This window comes from Benincasa hispida, chromosome 6, assembly GCF_009727055.1.
Source record: "Benincasa hispida cultivar B227 chromosome 6, ASM972705v1, whole genome shotgun sequence".
In the NCBI taxonomy this organism is placed as follows: Eukaryota; Viridiplantae; Streptophyta; class Magnoliopsida; order Cucurbitales; family Cucurbitaceae; genus Benincasa; species Benincasa hispida.
The window spans coordinates 21,287,547-21,312,926 of record NC_052354.1 but is presented as its reverse complement, the minus strand read 5'-3'; the positions used below and the strand labels follow the sequence as shown (position 1 = coordinate 21,312,926).

The 25,380-nt window shown below is 31.9% G+C and overlaps 1 pseudogene; it reads left to right on the top strand.

The window, feature by feature from the left end:
• On the top strand, positions 1-24,893 carry LOC120079152 (annotated as a pseudogene).
• The last annotated feature ends 487 nt before the right edge of the window (positions 24,894-25,380 follow it).

The following is a 25,380-nucleotide window of genomic DNA, read 5'->3' as shown; positions in this document are numbered from 1 at the left end:
ATGAATAGCTCGATAATTCAACTTTTAACTTCCAAGAAACTAAACGGTGATAATTATTCGGCATGGAAATCAAATCTGAACACAATACTGGTAGTTGACGATTTAAGATTTATCTTAACTGGGGAATGTCCTCAAGCCCCAGCCTCAAATGCTAACCGAACTGTTTGGGAAGCATACGATCGATGGGGCAAAGCCAATGAAAAGGCCCGTGTTTACATTCTTGCCAGCATGTCTAATGTTTTGGCAAAGAAACATGAATCCTTAGTTATGGCTAAAGAGATAATAGATTCATTAAGAGAAATGTTTGGGCAACATCATGGTCCCTTAGACACGAGGCAAATAAGCACATTTACACGAAGCGGATGAAGGAAGGAACCTCTATTAGAGAACATGTCCTGGACATGATGATGTACTTCAATATCGCTGAAGTAAATGGCGGACCCATTGATGAGGCGAACCAGGTTAGCTTTATCTTACAATCTCTTTCGAAGAGTTTTATACCTTTTAAGACAAATACGTCTTTAAATAAGATAGAATTTAACCTTACTACCCTTCTTAACGAGCTCCAACGATTCCAAAACCTTACTTTAGGTAAGGAGAAGGAAGTGGAAGCAAATGTTGCTACCACTAAAAAAAATTTATAAAAGGATCGTCCTCTAAAAATAAAGTTGGACCCTCCAAAGCTAAAATGAAAAAAAAAAAAGGGAGGAGGGCAAGCTCCCAAGATAAAAAAAAAAAGTGAAAGAAGGATACAGATAAAGGAAAATGTTTCCACTATAACCAGAATGGGCATTGGAAGAGAAATTGCCCGAAGTACCTTGCAGAGAAGAAAGCTAAGAAAATGGCACACGGTAAATATGATTTATTGGTCGTTGAAACATGTTTAGTGGAATATGATACTTCAACCTGGATACTAGATTCAGGAGCCATTAATCATATTTGTTTCTCGTTTCATGAAACTAGTTCTTGGAAAAAGCTTGAAGAAGGTGAGATAACCCTCAGAGTTGTAACAGGAGAGTTTGTCTCTAGATATCTAGTACTTAAAAATGTTTTGTATGCACCTCTTATGAAGAGGAATTTGATATCTATCGCTTATATTATAGAACAATTATATACAATGTCTTTTAATATAAATGAAGCGTTCATTTTTTGTAAAGGCATTCAAATTTGTTCTGCTACACTTGAAGACAACTTATATAAGTTAAGACCAACTAGAGCAAATTTTGTTCTAAATACTGAAATGTTTAGAACATTAGAAACTAAGAATAAAAAACAAAAGGTTTCTTCCTATGCCTATCTATGGCACCTATGACTTGGTCATATAAATCTCAATAGGATTGAGAGATTGGTCAAGAGTGGACTTTTAAGTGAGTTAGAAGATAACTCTTTACCTCCATGTGAATCCTATCTTGAAGGAAAGATGACAAAGAGATCTTTTACTGGAAAATGTCTCAAAGCCGAAGTACCCTTAAAGCTCGTACATTCGAACCTGTGTGGACCAATGAATGTCAAGGCTCGAGGTGGGTATGAATATTTCATCTGTTTTATTGATGATTATTCAAGGTATGGTCATGTCTACTTGTTTCATCACAAGTTTGATTCTCTTGAAAAGTTCAAAGAATATATGGCTGAAGTTGAGAATGAATTAGGTAAAATAATAAAGACACTTCAATTAGATCGAGGTGGAGAATATATGGACATACGATTCCAAAACTATCTGATAGAAAACGGGATCCAGTCATAACTCTCTGCACCCAGTATGCCTCAGCAGAACGGTGTATCAGAAAGAAGAAACTGAACCTTATTACATATGGTTCACTCTATGATGAGCTATCTCAATTGCCTGATTCCTTTGGGGGATATGCACTTAAATCTGTTGTCCATATTTTGAACAATGTTCCTTCTAAAAGTGTTTCAGAAACACCTTATGAGCTATGGAAAGGGCGTAAAAGTAGTTTACGTCACTTTAGAATTTGGGGTTGCCCAGCACATGTGTTGGTAAAAAAACCAAAGAAATTGGAACATCGTTCAAAGTTATGCCTATTTGTAGATTATCCAAAGGAAATAAGAGGTGGTCTATTTTATCATCCTCAAGAAAACAAGATATTTGTATCAACAAATGCCACATTCCTAGAGGAAGACCACATTAGAAATCATCAACCAAGCAGTAAAATAGTGTTGAAAGAAATTTCAAAAGACGCTACAGATAGAGTTAGTTCATCTACTAAAGTAGTAGATAAAACTAGTACATTTGGTTAGTCACATCATTCTTAAGAGTTGAAAACGCTTGGACGTAGTGGGAGGGTTGTTCATCAGCCTGACCGTTACTTGAGCTTAACAGAAACACAAGTTGTCATACCTGATGACGGCATAGAGGATCCATCGACCTATAAACGGGCGATGAAAAATGTGGACCATGATCAGTGGGTCAAAGCCATGGACCTCGAAATGGAGTCTATGTACTTCAATTCTGTCTGAAAACTTGTAGATCAACCAAATGATATAAAACCAATTGGTTGTAAGTGGATCTACAAGAGAAAACGAGACCAAGCCAGTAAAGTACAGACTTTTAAAGCTCGACTTGTGGCAAAGAATTGTACCCAGAGAGAATGAGTGGACTATGAAGAAACTTTCTCTCCCGTTGCCATGTAATAAGAATAATCTTATCCATTGCCACCTTTTATGACTATGAAATTTGGCAAATGGATGTCAAGACAGCCTTTCTAAACGACGATCTTGAAGAGAGTATCTATATAGCTCAACCAGAGGGGTTTATTGCACAGGGTCAAGAACAAAAGGTTTGTAAGCTTCAAAAATCCATTTATGGGTTGAAACAAGCTTCTAGATTCTGGAATATAAAGTTTGATACTGCGATCAAATCTTATGGCTTTGAACAGAATATTGACGAGCCTTGTGTTTACAAGAAGATCATCAATTCTACTAGCATTCTTAGTTTTATATGTCGATGATATTCTACTCATTGGGAATGATGTAGGATATCTTACTGACGTCAAGCAATGGCTAGATACTTAATTCCAAATGAAAGATTTAGGAAATACGCAGTATATTCTTCGGATCTAAATTGTTCGAAATTGCAAGAACAGGACACTAGCCATGTCTCAAGCATCTTATATAGACAAAATGTTATCTAGATATAAAATGCAGAATTTCAAAAAGGGTCTGTTGCCTTTCAGACATGGAATTCATCTGTCAAAAGAATAATATCCTAAGAACCCTCAAGAACTTGAGGATATGAGAAATATTTCCTATGCCTCCGCAGTTAGAAGCCTGATGTATGCAATGTTATGTACTAAACCTGAGATATGCTACTCAGTAGGGATCGTCAGTAGATACCAGTCTAACCCTAAACGTGATCATTGGACTGCCGTTAAGAACATCTTAAAGTATCTCAGAAGAACTAGGGATTACATGCTCGTGTATAGTGCGAAGGATCTGATTCTTACTGGATACACTAACTCTGATTTCCAAACTGATAAAGATGCTAGAAAGTCTACATCTGGATCAGTGTTCACTCTTAACGGAGAAGCAGTAATGTGGAGAAGCGTAAAACATACCTGTATAGCTGACTCCACAATGGAAGTTGAATACGTAGCTGGTTGCGAAGCAGCAAAATAAGCATCTACCCATTACCTTGTATTGTGACAACATCGGTGCAGTTGCAAATTCAAAAGAACCTCGAAGCCATAAACGGGGAAAGCACATCGAAGGCAAGTACCACCTTATCTGAGAAATCGTACACCGTGGTGACATTGTAGTGACCCAGATACCTTCTGAGCAAAACATTATTGATCCTTTTACAAAAACCCTCACGGCTAAATTTTTTTAGGGTCATCTACAGAGTTTAGGTCTACGGTGTTTCTAAACTAGGACAAGTGGGAGATTATATTGGGCATGAATGCCCTAGTTTATTGTATTCATATGTTTATTGTACTCATATGTAATATTAACTTCTCACAGTTAAATTCAGCATCGTTTGATCCTACTAGGAGTTTTAGTCCAAGTGGGAGTTTGTTGGATTTTATGTCCTAAAACTCGTAGTTTATAATATCATGTTCTTGTTCAATAAAGCTGTTATTGAAAATCTTTAGTAAATTTAAATTCTATATTCATGAATCCAATAAACTAAGGTTCCGAGGCTATTAAGTTTCAATTTGAACTTTATGTAGTGACATAAATGTGGATCAAGTTCAAATATATATAGCCAAAATGGTCTATAGTATATGAATAAGGTTGGACGCCTTATTCTGGGGACACAATGGATGCGGCCCATTTTGTAGTTAGTACAAACGATGTGATCCTAAACCGTTCATGTGAAGACATGAAAATGGGGCATCTTATGTAAAGAGTTTACATAAGACTGAACCATGAAATAGTCACTTTTTACGTTCTAAATGTCGTTTAATGTATAAAACTTACTATTTCGTTAATTAATGACCTAGGTAACTTAATCTTAATCCTGAGCTAACTATGAACTCCTGTTCACTTGGAATTATCCTTAGATCTGTATAGGTGAGGGTAGTTCATTATCGCTGGCCCAATAAGCCTCCCATTTCAGGGGTAAGATCAGGTGGATAGCTTGAAACATAGGGTGCAAGACGGAATTCACTCCTACACATTATAGGGATAGTAGATAGGTTGTTCCCTTTAGTACTGAATCCAGATCTTGAACAAGGGGCCCCACCCTCTCATTGGCCCGAGAGAGGTTCGATAGGTTGAACCTTAAACCAACTGTTCATTAGAGGATCAGTGGAACTTAAGGAATAAGATGTAGTCTCGGGCGTAAAACGATTTTTATGACCCAGCCGAGATTACGAACAATCTGTGAAGGATTAGCTTACTAATCATGGTTATATCATATGGACACAAATATATCTATAGTGAGGGGAGTGTAACTACGGGACTATAGTGGAATGACCCGTGAGTTAACGAATGTTGATTAGCTCCATCTAAAGAGTTTAGCCAGTTAATCTCGGATCGTTGGAGCCCATGATCTATAGGTTCAATAGGTTCCCCTACTAGCTCATATGGAATAAACTTAGAATAGTACAATAGAATAATTCGAATTGTTCGAATTAGGTGAAGAGAGAGACACTGACAAGTATATGTGATATAGTGGTCGGTTTTTTAGTTTAGATATACAGCTTTAATATTTAAATGTGATTTAAATATCAAGAATATGAATACGATCATATTTGGAAGCTCGGAAATAATGAAAATGATCAAACATGTAAAAGTCAAAGAGTTGACTTTTGACTTTGAAAAGTTAAACTTTGACCGATCTTATATTCAAATGTGATTTGAATTTCAAGAAAATGAATGTGGATTATGCTCGGGAAGTCAAAATTAGTCAACATGAAAAAATCATAAAAAGTCAAAATGTTGACTTTTCGGTCAAAGTTTGACTTTAACCAAATGACTATTTTGCCCTTTGACTAAAGTTAATGGGAAAATCCAAACAATTTTTGGATAATTCTACTAACAAAATAGTGGGCTAGGTGTTGGCTTATAGTAGAGACATTAAGCCCACTTAGATAGTAGATTCTAGGTGTTGAGTTTTTATGAAGTTATTTTATGCAATTTTGCATGGCCCTTTTCTATAAATATGGGCTTGTCATTTTGGATTAAAAAATTTTGGTATTTTGCAAAATTGAGTTTTTAAAAATAGGGCTGAAAAAATCCAAACCCAACCCAAATTTCACTCTACTATATCCTTCTCTTTCTCTCTCTCGGGTTCTTCATCCATCGGGTCCCACAACCCGGTTCTGAGTCCAGAGGATAGTAGGTTAACTCTAGTAGTTGTCCAGTTCGTGTTCGAGCGAAGATAGACGAGTTTTGGGAGCTTCAAAGGTAATGTTTCTAAAAGCCCTAATTAACTAATTTAGGGTTGTATGTTTAATTTATGCAATTAGAGTAAAAGTGATCCTCAATTATGCTGCGCATGCCTACTTTTCCATCATGTGGTATCAGAGCATGTTTTAATTTTACTCAATTGCATGTTGTGGGTATCAATTTATTAAATAAAATTGAGATTAGAAACTAAAATGGTTTTTAGGTTTTGGCAATTAAATTAAGTTTTATTATTATTATTATTAATTTGTAATTGCTCACATGTTTATGAGCATTAATGTTTGAAAAAGGATCTATAAATTTGCTAGAGTCATTAAGTTAAAATTAGGATATAATTGAAACATATGCAATAATGAACACAAAGTTTATAAATCCAGTCATATCTACAATTTTGCATGACCAGTTGGGTCATCCCAGATCTATAATGATGAGAAAAATTATCGAAAATTCAAGTGGACATATATTGAAGAGCCAGGAGATTCTTCAATCTAATGAATTATCATGTGATGCTTGCTCTCAGAGAAAATTAATCATTAGACCATCACCAGTCAATGTGGGGACTGAATCACCTGCATTTTTAGAACAAATTCATGGTGATATATTTGGACCTATTAACCCACCAAATGAACCATTTAGATATTTTATTGTATTAATAGACGTATCCAGTAGATGGTTCCATGTATGCTTATTATCAAGCCGAAAGCTTGCATTTATAAGATTACTTGCTCAAATAATTAAGTTAAGAACATAATTTCCTGATTATACAATTAAGACCATCCATCTTGATAATGCTGGTGAATTTACATTTCAAGTTTTTGATAATTATGTGTCAATTGGGATAAGTGTTAAACATCCTGTAGCTCATGTTCATACACAAAATGATTTAGCAGAATCATTCATAAAATGTTTGTAGTTAATTGCTAGACCATTCCTTTTGAGAGCTAAGTTTCCTACATCCGTGTGCAGACATGCTATTTTGCATGCAATGTCACTTATATGCATTAGGCCGGTATCTTATCATAAGCGCTCGTCATTACAATTAGCTTATGGCCATGAGCCAAATATTTCCCATTTGAAAATTTTTGGATGTGCATGCAGTATATGTTCCAATTGCTCTACTACAACGTACTAAGATGATTCCTCAAAGGAGGTTAGGAATATATATTGGATATGATTCCCCATCAATTATTAAATATCTTGAACCCCCTAACGGATGATGTATTTATTACACGATTTGCTAATTGCCATTTTAATGAGACAAATTTTTCAACATTAGGGGGAAAAAGTAAGAAGTTGGAAAAAGAAATTAGATGGAATGCATTGTTATTGTCTCATTTGCTTCCCTATACAAATCAGTGTAAACTTGAAGTTTAGAAGATAATTCATTTGCAAAATATAGCAAATCAGTTACCAGATGCATTTATAGATGCAAAGAAAGTAACTAAATCACATATTTCAATTGCAAATGTTCTATCGAAAATTGATATCCCAATACAGCAAATTGTCATTAATGAATCTAGAACACGCTAAAAGTGTGGTAGGCGAGTGGGTTCCAAAGATAAAAATCCTCGAAAAAGAAAAAGAATTAATAGTAAAAAAGACTTGATTGAGGATGTAAACTATGTCATGACAGGAAAAAGATAATAATGAGATTTTAATAAACTATGTCACGACAAGAAAAAGATGGAACCAAACTCATGTAATTATTGACAACATTTTTGCATATAATGTTGCTCTTGATATTATATCTGAAAATGAGAATTCTGGACCAAAAACTATTGAAGAATTTCGACATAGAAAATATTGGCTTCAGTAAAAAGAAGTAATCAAGGTAGAATTAAACTCACTTTCAAAATGTCAGGTTTTTTGACTAGTGGTCTAAACACTAGAATGTATCAAACCTGTGAGATAAAAATAGGTATTTGTGAGAAAAAGAAATGAAAATAATGGGGTCACAAGATATAAACCAAGACTAGTTGCACAAGGTTTTCACAAAGACCTAGTATTGATTATGAAGAGACGTATTCTCTAGCGGTAGATGCAATTACATTAAGATATTTAATTGGTCTGACTATGTATGAAAATCTGGACATGCATCTTATGGATGTAGTCACAAGATATTTATATGGATCTCTTGATAATGATATTTATATGAGAATCTCATAAGGATTTAAGGTACCTGAAACATATAAATCAAGTTCCTGGGAATTGTATTCAATAAAATTACAGAGATCATTATATGGATTGAAACAATCAGAAAAAATGTGATACAATCGTCTGACTAGATATTGGTTGAAAAAATGATATCAAAACAATCCAATATGTCCACATGTTTTTATAAAGAAATCATAGCCAGGATTTGCTATTATAACTGTATATGTTGATGATTTAAATATAATTGGAACTCTTGAAGAGCTTTCAAAGGAAATAGAATACCTTAAGAAAGAATTTGAGATGAAAGATCTCGAAATTTTTTTTTTGCCTTGGCTTACAAATTGAGCATTTGGCAGATGAGATATTTGTTCATCAGTCAACTTATACAGGAAAGTTTTGAAAAGGTTCTATACGGACAAAGCACATCCATTAAACATTCCAATGGAAGTTTGTTCACTAGATGTGAAGAAAGATATATTTCGACCTCGAGACGATAATGAAGAACTTCTTGGTCCTGAAGTATCATATCTTAGTGCAATTGGTGCACTTATGTACCTTGCTAATAATACAAGACTAGATATTGCATTTTTAATAAATTTATAAGTATGATATAGTTCTTCTCCAACAAAAAGACATTGAAATGAAATTAAGCATATACTCCATTATCTCCCAAGGAATGATTGATATGAGTTTGTTTTATTCAAATAAATCAAAATTTGATCTAGTTAGTTATGCAAATTCTAGATATTTATCTGATCCACACAAAGCTAGATCTCAAACAAGTTATCTATTCACATGTGAAGGAACTGTTATATCGTGACGATAAGTGAAATAGACCATAATGACTACTTCCTCAAATCATGCTGAAATTCTTACAATTCACAAGGCTAGTAGAGAATGTGTATGACTAATATCAATGACTCAGGGATCTCAAGTGATACTTCCATGAGCGGAAGTAGATATACTTTTTAGGAGTATAAATTATATAAAAGTACTCTTTTCCCTTCATTAGGATTTTTTTCTCCATTGGGTTCTTTTCCTAGTAAGATTTTAATGAAGCATATTATATATATATATATATACATATATATATATATATAAGACATATTTCATACATATATTGGGCATCTAAAGGGTAGTATTATAAATATTATGATAACAGATGACCATTAGATGCTCATGCTTAGTGTTCATTAAGTGTTGTTCATGTCACTCAACATTACACATTATTAGTGTTCATGTAATTCACCTTCTACTTGTCATGCCTATAAATAGTGGGATTTGGTAGATTTTGGAAGATATATATTGGGTAAATTTCATGAAAATTGGAGAAAGTTGAGAATTTAGATAAATTTCCTATTTCTTATTTTGTTAATTTATTTTATTTTGTTTAATTTATTTTAATATTTATTTATTTTGTTACTATATTATATTATATTATTTTGATATTATAATTTATTGATATTCGTGTATCCATTGTGCTACTCGGTTCACAACAACATGGACTTTGTCAACTTTAGTTACCCTTTTTATTTTAGAATTAATCGAAGCAAAAGATCTCAATGATTGCAACCGTTAATTTAAGACAAAAGATCTCAACAGTTATGATTCTCCATAAAGTATGCACTTTTTTGACATTATGATAACATCATCTCGTTAGTTGTCAACTTTTAATTACACTATTTATTTCAGAATTAATTGGAGGCAATTTTGTAACTTTTTAGAGTTATCAAATGTGAGAAAGATAATGTTGGTATACACTTCTGAAAAACGTGAGGGAAAAAGTCCATATCTCCTTTTAATTTGGTTCTTTTGTCCATTAAAAGTACAATAGAATAAAGAAAGAATCCTTTTGATTTCTATTGTTCTTTTTGGGTCTTATCATTTTTTACCTTAAAACTTTTATTTTAATTTGTTTCTTTATGTGATAGTTTCCCTAATACTTAGCTGCAACTCATGTTTCTATTTTCATGTATCCCTCTACAGTCACTAAAAAAAAAAAAAATCATTTTCGTGAAAAGAAAAGTATGCCATTGCACAACTTATATGAACACTTGGATGAGCGGTGTTGAAGGAGATTTTTTTTGGACCAATCACAAATTGTCATGTCATTTTCCAAATTAATGATGAAATACAAATCATCACATTTGGGACCATCTGACATGTGTTCCAAATTGAAATTGAAGACATAAATTGGTAGATTCCCATGATACCACTTGTTTTCATCATTACTATTGGATTGAATAAAATTAATTTGGTCAAATTTGATATTATAATTTGGGCTAAAGTCTAATTGAGCCAAAGAAAAAAAAACTTAATTTGATCCAAATATCAAATTAGGCCCAAATCAAATTTATTGGGACCAAGGGCTAGGTTAATGGACCACTAAGCTCAAGTCCACAAAACCCACTAGAGAACTCTATAAATAGAGGAGTTCTCTTCAATTGGAGGTCAGAAATTTTACACTCCAGAGGGTCTAGAGAGAATTCTCCTAGTAATCAAAAGAATCACTAACTTCTTAAAGCTAACCATACTTGAAGATTGAAGTCATTTGAAGATACAATCATTCTTTCAAGATTTCAACTCTAAGAACATCACGTGCTTTGCTTCCTCAAATCATGTATATACATTCAACAGAGAAAGAATCAAAGGATCAACTTCTAGAGATCAAACCACATCCGTATCAAATCTACATCAACACAAGTTTAACTCCACGAATCAAGTTTCTCCGGAAATCTCGTGCAAAAAAATTGGCACACTTAGTGGAACATTTCTACCTTTCATCTCTCTCTCATCATCCAAATAAAAAATCAAAAAATGGCACACAAAAAAACTGCATCCAAAGCTACTACTACAAGTGACCTATACGAGACCTGTCACCTGGAGTCACTCAAAGGGGATCATGCATGAGCAAGAACAAGACTCTGTCATTAAAGAGAAAATCCCTTGTTCGATAGCTTTGCTCTTGCTTCTGATCGATTAGAGAAAGAATCACACTTTGATGTAGTGTCTGTCTTGATGGCTGACGTAATGGCTGAGTCAGCCATGACAGAGATGAAGAGGAAGATAAATCCCTTATTGAAAGCTATTGAGGAGCGAGATCATGAAATCGCCACCTTAAGAGATCAAATGTAGGCTCGAGAAACAGCTGAGACGAGTCAAGCTCCAACTATCTGTTGGGTTGTATGTCCTAAAACTTGAAGTTTGTAAGATGAAACATATTCTATTTACAATAAATATGTTATTGAGGTTTTATTCAATAATACTCTTATTAAATATGTAAATTGCACTAAATCCAATAAACTAAAGATCAATGACTATTACATGAGTACCTGGACTTTATATGGAGACACTATTGGATGTAGCCTACTTTGTATTTAGTACAAATGATGTAATCCTGAATCATTCATGTAGAGACATGTGAGTGGAGGTATCCTATGTAAAGAGTTTGTATAAGACCAATTCACATGTTTGCTAAGCAAACCAATTCCCTAAATCATGAACACATGTTTGCTCATAAAGATTATGAAGCATGTTTTAGTAACATTTATTAACACATGCTAGTTTTCAAAGGGAGTTTCTATAGCATGTTTAAAAGTTACAAGTTTGTTACTATGTTAGAGCTTATGTGCTTTTAATGTTTATAAGCACGTGTTAGAAAACAATGTTCTCATGAAAAGCTATGCTTTACCATGTTCTCAGTAAGCTTGTCAATGGAAGTACTTACTTAAAAGTTATGATAAGCTCGATACTGAAGTACTTAGAAAAGGTATATGAGCAGGAGTACCCAGTTTCAATTATGTTATGATCCTTGACACCGAAGGTATGGTAAGGTGGGCAGGATCTAGTTTAACTTTGCGTGCACGAATGACAGGTTATTGATGTTGGTGAGTTTGAGTAGAAGGGTTCTTTGCCAACATTCACTATAAGGTGATTGAGCAAAAGGGTTCTCACCCCAACTCGAGCTTATGTTTGAGGGATTGAGCAAAAGGTTTCTCTCTCAAACAAAGATATCCAACGTCGAGAGATTGAGCAAAAAGGTTCTCTCTCAACAAAGGATTAGTTCAATTATGTTTCAGATATGATAGGTAAGTTTATGTACATGTTTGCTTGGCAAGTTATCAGTTTTCAGTATTTAGTTTACTAGCTTTCAGTTTAAGCATGAGAACTATATTTTTATTAAGTCACTCACTGGGCTAGTAGCTCACCTTGTTTTAAATGTTTTCTTTCTCCAGGTAGCGCCATCTCCCCAGAAGTTAGCTGCACTACTACTTTGCAACTTAAAGATATAGTTGAAGGAAGTCTAGGTATTTGCCTTGTAATAGACTGTACACATGTATTGCATACTAGGGACTAGTTTTGAGTGTGTGGGACATACTAAACCTTGCTTCTGAATGTACATGTTATGAGTTTGCTATGTATGGTGCCCTGAGGTTGTCTTAAATGTCTGAAGTTCTGTTAGCTCTTGAATGTTAATTATGTTATTCTAGGGTTCCTAAACAGGTTAAACAGGTTAGGTAGGCAATAAATTCCCCAAAAGGATTGGTAACTGCTACCGTTATATTCCCTTTCAGGTGAAGGTGGTAATCTAGGAGGGGGTGTGACACTTTCGCTACGGGATTTAATCCCTTCAGATAGCTCTACAAAAGAGCTATTTATCTCTACCTAAATCGGGTTAGTTTTTAGTAATTTAATGCTTTTATTGAGTGTTTTTATGTTCTCTATCTCGATGCCTAACGATTCTGGCATCGGGATAGCCTCTATATGCCGCTGTCGGCTTTGGTGTCAGTGTAAAGACCCTATGTCGACGTTTTTTGGGTGTCGACAAGATTGGCATCAGCAGAACCCTTTTTTCATGTAGTGAATGGAAGAGGGGAGACCAGTGTGGTGGCGCTAAAAGACATGTGTTGCACCTGGTAGGGCTGCACCAAAAAACAAAGGGAAGAAACAAAAAATTTGGGGGAAAAGAAATCAAGAAAAAAAAATAGGAAAGATTTGGAAAATTACCTAACCAAATACCGTATATTTCATAGATACACAACCCATATATTTAGTAAAATATATTTACATTAACAATTTATATATATATATATCATATCTAAATTGCCAATGAAATCTCAAAGCAAGTCCACCCTAACAATTTAGTGCAATTTCTTTTTTGGTTGTTAATAATTGGCCACCATAACAATTAATATTTATCCATTTTTAGTGTCTTTTACTAAACTTAGAGAGAGAGAAGAAACTCACCTTGATCCAAAAAATACTTCACTATGAGAGCCTTGAGGATTGGTGACAATAGAAACTCGTTGAAAAAAAGCAATCACGGATATACGAAGGAGAATTGAGACCATCTTGAAATGGAGAACTAAAACTTCATTTTAAAATTCTTTCTATCACATCCTACAATTGAAGATATAGAGCCAAAGAAAAGAAGAAAAGTTTGTATTTATTATTTGAAAATTTTATAGTTATAATGTGAAGGAAGGTGTATATGAAGTGATGTAATTTTGTAGAGAGATGTGCATGTGTCTATATGAAGTAATGCATCAAGAGAATTCAAAAGGTGTGATATTGTATGTTTAAGTGTGGTGGTTAAATAGAAAATACTGAATGAGGGCAAAAAAGAAATTTTAAAAATATTTAAATGTGAAAGGAAAGATGAAAATTCTCCCCTTAGTGCCCATCTTAATATAGAGTATGGATTAAGATGTATATTTAGTTATTTTGCAAATATACACTTTTTCATTTTTTACCGATTTCGGATTTTGAATTAAAAATTTAGACTCCTGTATTTTTGTAGACTGCATTTAATGTAAAGTTATGATTTTTCATTTGTGTTTCGTTATATATATATATATATATATGTGAAGTTTATTTAAAATATATATGAGGTTATTCTCAATGCATTTAGAACAAGTACTGATATATACTCCATATAATTTTAATCTCATTTTTATTGAGATATATATTCTGCATAATTTATCATATATATACATGTATATTTAATTATTTTACAAATATATACTTCATGTTATATAATAATAATGCTAATATGATAAATTAGGACATAAATTATTATTTGAAATTGAAAAAAAAAATATTGATATAACCACGTATACACTATGTCCTACAAGTGACTTTCATGTGCTGAAAAAAAAAATGGGGTCATTAAAGAGGAGTAATAAAAATAAACGATTTAAAAAACCAATTTAATGCCCATGATTTCTATATTTTTCCATATTCGTGTATTTTCATTTTTTTTAAATGGCCAGAAATTAATAGGGGTGTTATGGACTTTTAGACTTGATTTTTATGTAACACATTTTTTTCATTGGATTCGAGACATTCTTATAATTTGACATGCTTAATTAGGCTATTAGTTTAGAAAGTCCTAAATCTAAAACTCAAGGATCAGACGTATAATTTACTCTATTTTCTTTAAAAGATTTTCACCTTTATTAATCAAACATTTAAATTTTATCCAAATTTTAAATACAAAAACTATTTTTTTAGTTTTCAAAACTTATTTTTTGTTTTTGGAATTTGACTATAAATTCAAATATTTCTTTGACAAATGTGCAAAATATATAAAAGAAATAATGAGTAAACAACAAAATATTTAAAAACCTACAATTAAAAATAAATTTGTTACCAATGTGACGTTTTAATATATGAAAATACATTGGCTAAAATTATCTTATCAAAATCTTTTATAAAATTTATTAATTATAGAATAATTTTTAGCAAAATAGGGAATAAATTTATGATAAAGTAGTATTATTATTATTATTATTTGAAGCATGACGTTATACTATATTTAATGCATGCATGTGGCCTTGTTTGTCGTTCCACTTTTTTCGAATTTGAGAACGACTTGTCGTTGACACTTTTGTAGTACATTGCCAACCGCATTACAAATCACGTGCTTTATATTCTTTTTCACTCATTGCAAAATCACGTGCCTTATAATCCCTTCTATTCATTACATAATGTATATTGTAGTTGATTTAAACGATAAAAACAGCTGAACATATTTTTATATATATAGTAAGATGTGATCTATCAATGATATATTGTGATTGATATTTATTATTGACAGTGACAGGTAATAATATTTTATTATATTTATAAATAAATTGACTTATTTTTTTTATTTGAAAACAATTATAATTTATAGTTTATAATCTATAATATATTAAAAAAGAATAGTTTTTGAAAAATATTTTTAGACAACTATATCCTTACTTTAATTTTGAAATTTACAATCATGACGTTAAATTTGTTTATTGATAATTTTTTTGGTTAATAATTTATTATTGGTCACATCACGATTATAATTGCACCTTCTCTTTAGAAGATTGGGAACTATTGAGTTTCTATCCCTTGGTACTTAAAAAAAATATTCATTAGTTGTAGAGAATTTATTTAATTATTAAAAATATTTCTAAATATAATAAAATGTTATTATCTATCCGTGATAACAACTATATATCTTAATAGATATTTTACTATATTTGTAAATAGTTTATCCAATTTTCTAAATTTGAAAACATCTCATAATTATATATTCACGTGTTTTTTATATTGATATTAAAATAAAAGCCAAATATAACATATCTTAAAATTTATCTTATCTATACTAAGAAGTAAATATTTCTTAAAGACATTTTAGACTAAAATATATTTTTAAATTTCTAGTCAATATACCTGTGTCAATTCTTTAAAACTTTTCTAAAAATACGTGAAATTTATTTTTAGTACATGCAAAAAAAAAAAAAAAAAAAAAAAAAAAAAAAAAAACCTCTATGGATTGCCGTAATATTTAATTTAATTGTATTATTATTATTGGTGTTATTATTGTAAATAAGGTCTAATTAATGTAAGAAGCAACATGCCCCAGTACACTTTTATTACATTAAAAAGTTTTAAATTCAAAATTGTGTAACTCTCACCTTTTACGACCATTCTTAAAAAAATAATAATAAATCTATAATTTATAAACTGTAATCTAGATTTAGATCTATACCTACACAATAATAAAAGATAATTATTTTACCGAAAGATTTTTAAAAATAAAATTATAAGAGAAACTATTTACATAAAATAACAAAATTTAATTACACTCACTCCCATGTCTCAATGCCTTCCTCCACAATCCCACTGCAATTGGAATTCTCCCCTTCGAAACATTAGAATCATCCTCCCCGAATTACCACAAATCAAAAACATTTTTCAATTGATTCACAATGTTTCAAACGTGTATCTATCTATCTATATATATGTATAGCTTGAAATATTATATTAATCAAGTGGTAGAAATCCTATTAGCATCTATCAGTGATAGAAACTGATACAAGTCTATTATTGATAGAGGTTGATAGAAGTCTATCAGTGTCTATTAGTGATAGAAACTGATATAAATATATCATTGATACTATCAGTGATAGAAACTGACACAAGTCTATCACTAGTGAAAACTGATAGAAGTCTATCAGTGTCTATCAGTGATAGAAACTAATAGAAGTTTATCATTGATAGAGGCTGATAGAAATCGATCAGTGATTGAATTGATAGAAGTCATTCATTGATATTATCAGTGATGAAAACTGATACAAATCTATCATTGACTAACATCGATGGAAGTCTTAGTATGTATCAGTATTTTTTTGCTATTTCTATAAGTAGTTTGACATTTTTTCTATTCATGAATTTTTCTCCATAATTATTAATGTATTTCATATATAACTTTCACATTTTAAGTTACCAATTTTTTGATAGGAGAATTTCATTGGACATTACTAAAAATAGTTATGGTCTATTTTAACTTTTTAGTTCTTAATGAATTCCAAACATACACTTCGTACATACTTATCAATTCGTGCATACTTATTTTAGACAAAAGGAGAATTTAATTCAACACTAAAAAAAATAAATAAATAAAATTGAAGAATTCAATGAACTTAACAGCCACCCAGAATTTAATTATTCAAAATTTTAAAAGTTTTTAAATTATATTATTCATTAATATTAGCAAAACCATACTTTTTTTTAGAAATTAAATAACAATACCTTTTCATAATTATATTCATTTATTATAGTTAATTTAAATTCATTAATCATTTAAAATTAAATTATTTTAAAAGTAAGAAATATATTGCATAGGGTAATAGACTAGAAAATTTTTGAAAGTTTTCAAACCTACTCCTTATAAATTAGTTTTACGCCTCAGGTACATAATTGTACATCAACAATAAAATAGTTACATAAATTTAAAACGAAGCCATTTAATCTTATTACCAATTCTTAATATAATAAATAGTGTGCATGTGTGCGCGTGTATGTGCATGTATATACACGTACATATTTTTTGCCATGGTCGAGATAAGAACTATGTGAGAACTTTGTTATAGACGCGATGAAAGGAAAAAACAACAATCAAATATAAGATAGGAATATATCAGATATCATCAGTAAATACTTGAAGTGAGAAGTGAATGTGTTAATAGTATATCAAACATCGATCAACATTCTAACTGTATCAACAATATATCTAACAACAATCACTAGGGTGTTTAAAAAAACATAATAATCCAAAAAAATCGATCAATCCAACCCAACCCGTGCGGTTTGGGTTGGGTTATCAACTCATTTAGATTGTGTTGGATTCAAATAAATGAAAATTTTATGGGTTGAATTGGTTCATGAGTTCACCTAATATAACCCAAACCATCCCGAATTTATTATTAACTTTAAAATATATTCTTTTATTACTTATAACACAATTATTTATACATATATTGATTTTAATTTTATTTAATTCCAATATTTTTTGAATAATTTATTCTTCAACAACTCTTAAAAATAGTTTATTTACACTTTAGAAAGAAAATTTTCACTATATAAATTGAAATTGAGTTGTTAATTTTAATTCAATATATGAAAATACTTAAATTAGATTTTTACATATTTACGTTTTGCTTTCTTTTAAAACAAAATTTTAAATAAATGACCCGATTAACCCGAATCAATCCAACCCAAATATTTCATGTTGGGTTGGGTTGGATTCATTTTTTAATAAGGGTTATTTGGGTTGAAAAAATTTAAAACCCAAACAATTGGATTGGATCTAAAAAGTCTTTTCAACTCAACCCAACCCAATTCATGAACACCCCTAACAATCACACATTTTAAAATGTAAGATTTTGGACCTTCGGTATTTCAATTGAGATGTACTTATTAATTGTTTCATTACTGAAAAATATATTTAATTGTTGGACTATAGGCTAAATATTTGTATTGTGTTTTGCCATTACGGTCTTCATCATCTCAAGTATAATATTTGTATATCAATAGTACGTCATTAATATGCATTAAAATAAATTTTCAAAATATATTATTAGTGTGTATTAATAATATATCATCAAGACGATTGTCTAACTAGCTAGTATCATAGTTGTGAATACATCAACTACTAACATATTAAAATTTCAAATACACATCAATAGTTATCAAGTGTTAATCAACAAGCATATTAAAATTCTAAATACATCATCACACTATTAGGCATCGATGAACAAGGATATTAAAATTTAAAGTGTATCAACAAACTATCAAACATCAATCAACAACCATGCATATCAAAATTTGTCATAACTGAATGGCGGCATGTGTGGGCTTCGACTTCTTTTGCTATGTTTGCAAAAATAATAATAATAATAATAATAAATAAATTAGTGACATGCACCCATTTTTCATTTTTTTTTTAACTAAATCTGCAATCATCATAATTTTGATTTTGGTAAAAAAAAAAAAAAAGAAAAAGAAAAATGCTCTAATCAAATATAGAAGTCTCCTACAATTCTAATATATTAAAAAAAAAAAAATGTACTCCTAATTCATATATCAGTTGGGAGGAAGAAATAGGAATAGGAAAATTGTGTCCAACCAAATAAGAACATCTCTTACAATTTATTGGGGTTTATGTCTATTTACAAACAATTTATTGACTATTAATAAAATAATTTATTATTTTATTTTGTATTTACATTTGAATAACTAAATCTAATAAAGTAAAATCCAAGGTTATTTATGTTGAGTTTTGTGCCCTAAACTTAGGTTTGTAATAATATAAAAAATTTATTTATCGATAAAATAATTATTATTTTATTATGTCTTTTTTGAATTTGTAACTTAAATCCAAGATTATTTACTAAAACTTGAACAATATGTAGTTTGACATACAGGTGAATCATGTTCAAGTAATAACCTAAAGGGTCTATATAGTATATGAATAAGGTTGAGTGTCTTATCTTGGTAACACTATCGATACAACCCACTTTGTAATTGTTATAAAGGATGTTACCCAAGTCGTTCATGTGGAGTCACACGAATGAGAGTATCCTATATAAAGAGTTTGTATAAGATTGGACTGTGAAATAATTACTCTCTCTTTGTAAGCTGTTGACTGAAGGGATTAATATTTCACAGGGTTACAAATGTAACTCAATTTGAATCATAAGTTATGAACTCCTACCTATGAAGGCTCGTCCTTTGATTTATGTGGGTAAGAGTGATCCGAGTTGCTGACTCAATAAGCTTACGATTTTGAGGATTTGACTTAGTGGAGAGTTGGGAACATAACCACACATGATGGAATTTACTCCTTTTCAATTTAGGGTAAGTAGATGAGTAGTTCTCTTAAATAAACTCGCCAATACGCCCTATCCCCAGACACTTCAATTGTAGTATCAAGTTGTTTGGACCTCTTCTTACTCAAACTCGTCCTTTCTAAAATTCTTGATTGATTCTCATTCCCTTTCTATAGCTATTCTTCCTCAGCTAAACTCTTCTCAACTCTACTAGCTGTTTCAACTAATTGAGTAAAATCCCTCCAGTTAGTCGTAGAAATAACTAGAGTTTGGATCTCCTTTCTTAATCTCTTTTCAGACCTTCTACATCTATCTTTTTCTTCTGCTATAATCGGAAGTGCATACTAAGATAGTTTCGTGAACTTCTGCTCGTATTTAGTGACCGACATCAATCCCTCAACTAACTTGAGAAACTCATCTCTTTTAGCCTCCCTAAATGAGCTAGGATAGTACTTTTCCTAAAATAATTAAATTTTGGCCACGACATGGGTGATCCTATAAAAAATTCTTTCCTCTAGCTGAGGATCTTCTCCCACCTATGAGGTATTCAATTCACTTTCCGAAGTTGTTTTATGGACTACCGGATTTTTACCTTTCCTTCTATTTGAAACCCGAATCCTACTTTCCCTATCTAAATATGTTTGTTGTTGAGATTAGTAAAATGAGGGATTTAATATTTGAGTTAATGTGGAATTGTATAGAAATGGGTATAGGATAAGGAAATGAAGAAGGAAAATGCTTAAGTATTGGAGACTTGGCTCTCGGATGTTTATAAGATAGCCTAGCAAGAAGAAATTTTGGCTAAGTGTTGGCTGTGAAAATGGTGGCCGAGCATCAAGTAAATACTAGGCGAGCATCAAGTAAGCACTAGGCGAGCATCGAGTAAAAGCCATGCATGAGTGAGGAAAGGATCATGCATCGAGTACGCATGAACGAGGAAAGGATCGACCATCGAGTATGCATGAGCAAGGAAAGGATCGTGCATCGAGTATGCATAAGCAAGGAAAGGATCGTGCATCAAGTATGTATGAGCGAGGAAAGGATTGAGCATTGAGTATGCGTGAGCGAGGAAAGGATCGTGCATCGAGTAAAGGTCATGCATGAGCAAGGAAAGGATCGAGCATCGAATTTACATGAGCGATCAGCCTTAAGCACCATTTAAGAAGGCTAGTTGGGTCGGTTAGTGGGATCAGCCCACTAAGTTGTTGTTGTGGCAGCCTATTAAGGATGAATGGCTGGCAGATTCAAGCATAAAAGGGAAAAGCTGAATTCAAAAAGCTATTTTGAACAAACCACTCAAGCATTTGAAGAGATTCTAAAACCATCTGAAAGCTAAAGAAATCTAGTGATGGCGGAGGGCTGCCAAAAGAAGAAACCATTAGGAACTTGCTGAAAATTTGAAGAAAGTATAAGAAGGTCAAACTTTTAGGTAATCTAGGGCCAGTGCTGGAGTTTTTAAGATTTCGCTCAAACCACGAAGAATTCTGAGCTCAAATTTTGAGGTAAGCAAGATATTTTTGAAAAAATTTGTAGAAGGAAATTTCTTGAGAAAAGGTTTGAAATTGGAGTTATTTATATTATAAGTTGAATCTAGAAATGTTGAAAAGCAGGCAGCTGCTTAGGATGAATAAGTAGGTAGCTCGATGGTCTACATGTGTGCACAGGCTGAGATGAACGCCAGCCTATTTGAGGTTGAGCATGAGGCTAAGTAGGTGATCATAAGAAGCTTGGACGCCTAAGAACAAGGTTGGACACTTAATGGTAGGTGATGGTGAGGTGTGTTGTCGCCTAGCCAAGGTTAACTTCTAAAATTTTTTTAAGTGTTCAACACCTAAGAGAGTTGCTGTTGGAAGGTAAGGTCATTATTTTTTTAGGAAGATTATGTGTTTAAATATGAAAGTTAGTCTCGAAAGGGAGACCATAGCTAGTAGCTAAAATATATTGTTATGTTCTTGGGGTTGACATAAATAGAAGAAGATTATCAATCCTAGGAGGATTGACCAAGGCTGTGAATGACTATAAACGTTTTATAAATATTTTGAATATTTTATTTAAAGTTTATTCTCATGCTAGCTTATTAAAAGCAAGTTTTCCAAGCAAACCAAGTTTAGAAAGAATGCCAACGCATACTAGTTTTAAAAAGAGAATTTCTAACATATGTTTAAAGTAGTGATGTGCTAGGTGAGATGAGGTATGCGTTAGTTATGCGCTATGATGCATGACTTCAATAAGCTTGTTAATGGAATTATTTACTTAAAAGTTATGAAGAGCTCGACACATGCTAGGTTTATAAAGATACAGAGTACGAATTTAGTTAATGAGCTTTTAATGTTTATGAGCATGCATTAGGAGCAAAGTTCTCATGAATGCTATATCTATGACACCATGTCTTCGGTAAGCCTTTCTATGAAAGTATTTTCTTATAATGTATAAGCAGCTCAATACTGAAGTACTAGAAGAAGGTATTTGAGCTTAGTTTTAGTTATGATCCTTGATGTCAGGATCCAGGTTAGCTATACCCGCAGGTATGTCAAGTATAAAGATTTAGGATAGAGGGCTGAGCAAAAGAGTCTCTTCCTCAAAAGAAGATTAGCATGGAGGGCTGAGCAAAAGGGTATCTCACTCACGTGAAGATCAGTGATAAGGTGATGGCAAAAGGGTTCACACCTTAGCCTAGGTTATAATGAGAGTTGGATAAAAGGGTTCCTTTTCTCAACCTAGTATCAGTTCAGTTATGTTTTCAAGTATGATATGTTTAAAAAGGTTTTGTGTAAAGGCCAGGCTTAGGGTTGGGAAACGGAACAGAGGGTTCTTTCTCAACTGAGTATCAGACTAGCTATGTTCCAGAAATATTATGTTTGTAAAGTTATGCAAGAATGGTTGCTTGGTTGGTTTCCAGTTTTAGTTTCCATCTACTAGTTTCCAGTTCAAGTATGAGCTTTATATTTTAGTTTAATCACTCACTGGGCTTCTTAAAGCTCATTCTTTTCTTCTATGTTTTTCTTCCCAAGTAGCGAAAAAGAGAAGTTCTAGGGTGCTGCTAAGGTCAAGGTCGGTCAAGGTCTGCCACGCCACAGCCACACTTCCAGATTTAAATTGTTGTTGTAAACAGTTGTAGCTAAGAGTCTTGAATTCTAAACAGTTAAGCGCCTTGGCGCTTCGACAGTTGAAGGCTTAATGCACGCGTGTGCAAAGCTTGCTGTTTGTGGGAAGTTTTGTTTAATTAAATTTAATATAATTTTAATCTTATTATTTAATTAGTATAATTTTGATTATCTTTATTTTATTTTATTTTATTAGGATGCCAAAAACCATCATTTTGCCTGTTTAGTTTAATTTATGCATGTGATGTATGATTAAATTAATTTGATTTCTATGTTGCATAAAGTATGTCATAGAGTTTAAAATCTCACCGTAGGTTAAGTATAATCATGCATCATATTTAAATATAATTATTATTGCTATATTATATGGTTGCATATATATAGTTTTCGTTAGTTTAATATAAGAGTTATATTATTTAATGAAAAAGAATGATGCATGAAATTTGACATTTATTAATAGAAATATAATTTATTAATTAATAATGTTACTATGCAGGTTATAAGTTTTATTTGATCATTAAGATATAACTGTTATATGAGTTAATGAATGACAAATAAAACATAATAAAGTTTACATGCTAATATGAGAATTAGATCAAATTAACTTAAATGGTTTAAAATTGTCTAATTAATCTTTATGTTTTTCAATATGATTAGAAATTTTATAAAAAAATCTTTTATTTTTAAAAAAATAAGTTTAAAATAAGAGGATAAAAGATTAATTATAAAATATTGAATATAAGGAAACTCTGTCTAGAAAAGTTTTGTCTAAGGATTATTAGGGTATTTAAGTTAATTGTAAGGGAATGACCCTACCTAGGAACTGACATGAGTGTTGAATTAGTCAACATTTTATAAAGCGTGCAATGCCATCATTAGACTTATTAAAGTGTTTAATAAATGTGAATCACATATTTTCACAATCCAACATAAGTGATACATTGGGCAAATTAACACACTTAGATAAATAATTTAATTGTATTTCCCTAAGTAATAAACACTAATTTTTTAAAATACCCAGTGAAAAAAAAGAAAGATATATATATATGATACGTCATTTCTCTCATGTTTTCCAGATAATTTCATAACATGAGATTCATGCTCGGCCTTGTGATGCCCAAGGAGTGTTCTCCCTTCGGAAGTTGTTTGCATGGGTCAATATCAAGATGAATGGAGAACGTATTTATAATAAGTAGAGAAGGGCACGCGTCAACATATCTTACAGTCTCCTTCATTTGTTTGTAACGCGAGATTCTATGCTTGGTCTCATGGTGTCCTAGGAGTATTCCTCTTTGGAAGGTGTTTGCATGAGGTCAATATCCAGACAAACTCTACAATGCATAGGGTTGCTATAGTTTTTATATTAATATTGTTTTTCCTTTCGACATGCTTATTAAGGCGGGACTATAAGATCTAAAATAAAGGGTTACACTTACAAAAAAATCATCAAGTTAATCTTTTCTTAATTGAAATAATGGTAACTAAAAACTATAGGAATAAGAATTATTCTATTGTACTGTTTTGTTAAGAATGTCTCAATTCAGTGAAAGAGCTACGGACTACCTTTTGGTGGCTCTTATTCTAAATCATTGCAAAATAAATGATTTTAGGGTTCATTATTATTTTTGCTAGAACATGATTGGATTAAAAAAGAGTTATGCAATATCTAACATAAATAAATTTGTTTACTTCAACAAAAATGATTAGTGTTGTTATTTCCCTTCTCAGTGTTGATAAGATGATTGGAAAAAATTGCACCACTTAGAAAAAAATCAATACGGTTTTGGTAATAGAAAACCTTAAATTTATCTTGACTGAGGAATGTCCTCAAGTCCTTGGACCGTTTGATGCATGGAATGTTTGTGATGTATATGACAGATGGACGAAGGCCAATGATAAGGCCCAAGTCTATACCTTAGCTAGCTTATCTGAAGTTTTGGCCAAGAAGCATGAGAGCGTGATCACTGCATGCGAGATTATGGACTCATTGCATGAGATGTTTGGACAATGCTCCACTCAACTCAAGCATGAAGCTCTCAAGTTCATTTTCAACATATGGATGAAGGAGGGAACCCCAATTTGGGAATATATTCTTGACATGATAATCACTTCAACGTGATAGAGATGAATGATGCTGTCATTGACGAGTCCAGTCAAGTCAGCTTTACTCTGGAGACTCTTCTGAAAAGCTCCATACAATTTCATAGTAATGCTGTTATGAACAAAATTAACTACAACCTTACCACCCTCCTTCATAAATTTCAGGTATAGCAATCATTGTTGAGAAAACAAAGGACTTGAAAGAGAGGCAAATGTTTCCACCTCTAACAAAAAATTTCATAGAAATTCGACCTCTGGGACTAAATCTGGAACCTCATCTTTTGGCATTAAAATACGGAAGAAGAAGAAGGGTGGAAAGGGAGCTGGAGCTGGAGCAGCTTCTTGTTGAACTCACCTTTGGAAGTTTTGATATCCTCTCCCTTAATCTCTTCATCTAACTACTCCATGTCCAACATGTCTTTCTCCTTCTTTTGGCGTCCCAAGTAATGTAACTTAGTCATCATATAAACCATCAGATCTATCACCCTCATATTAGTCCTCATTAT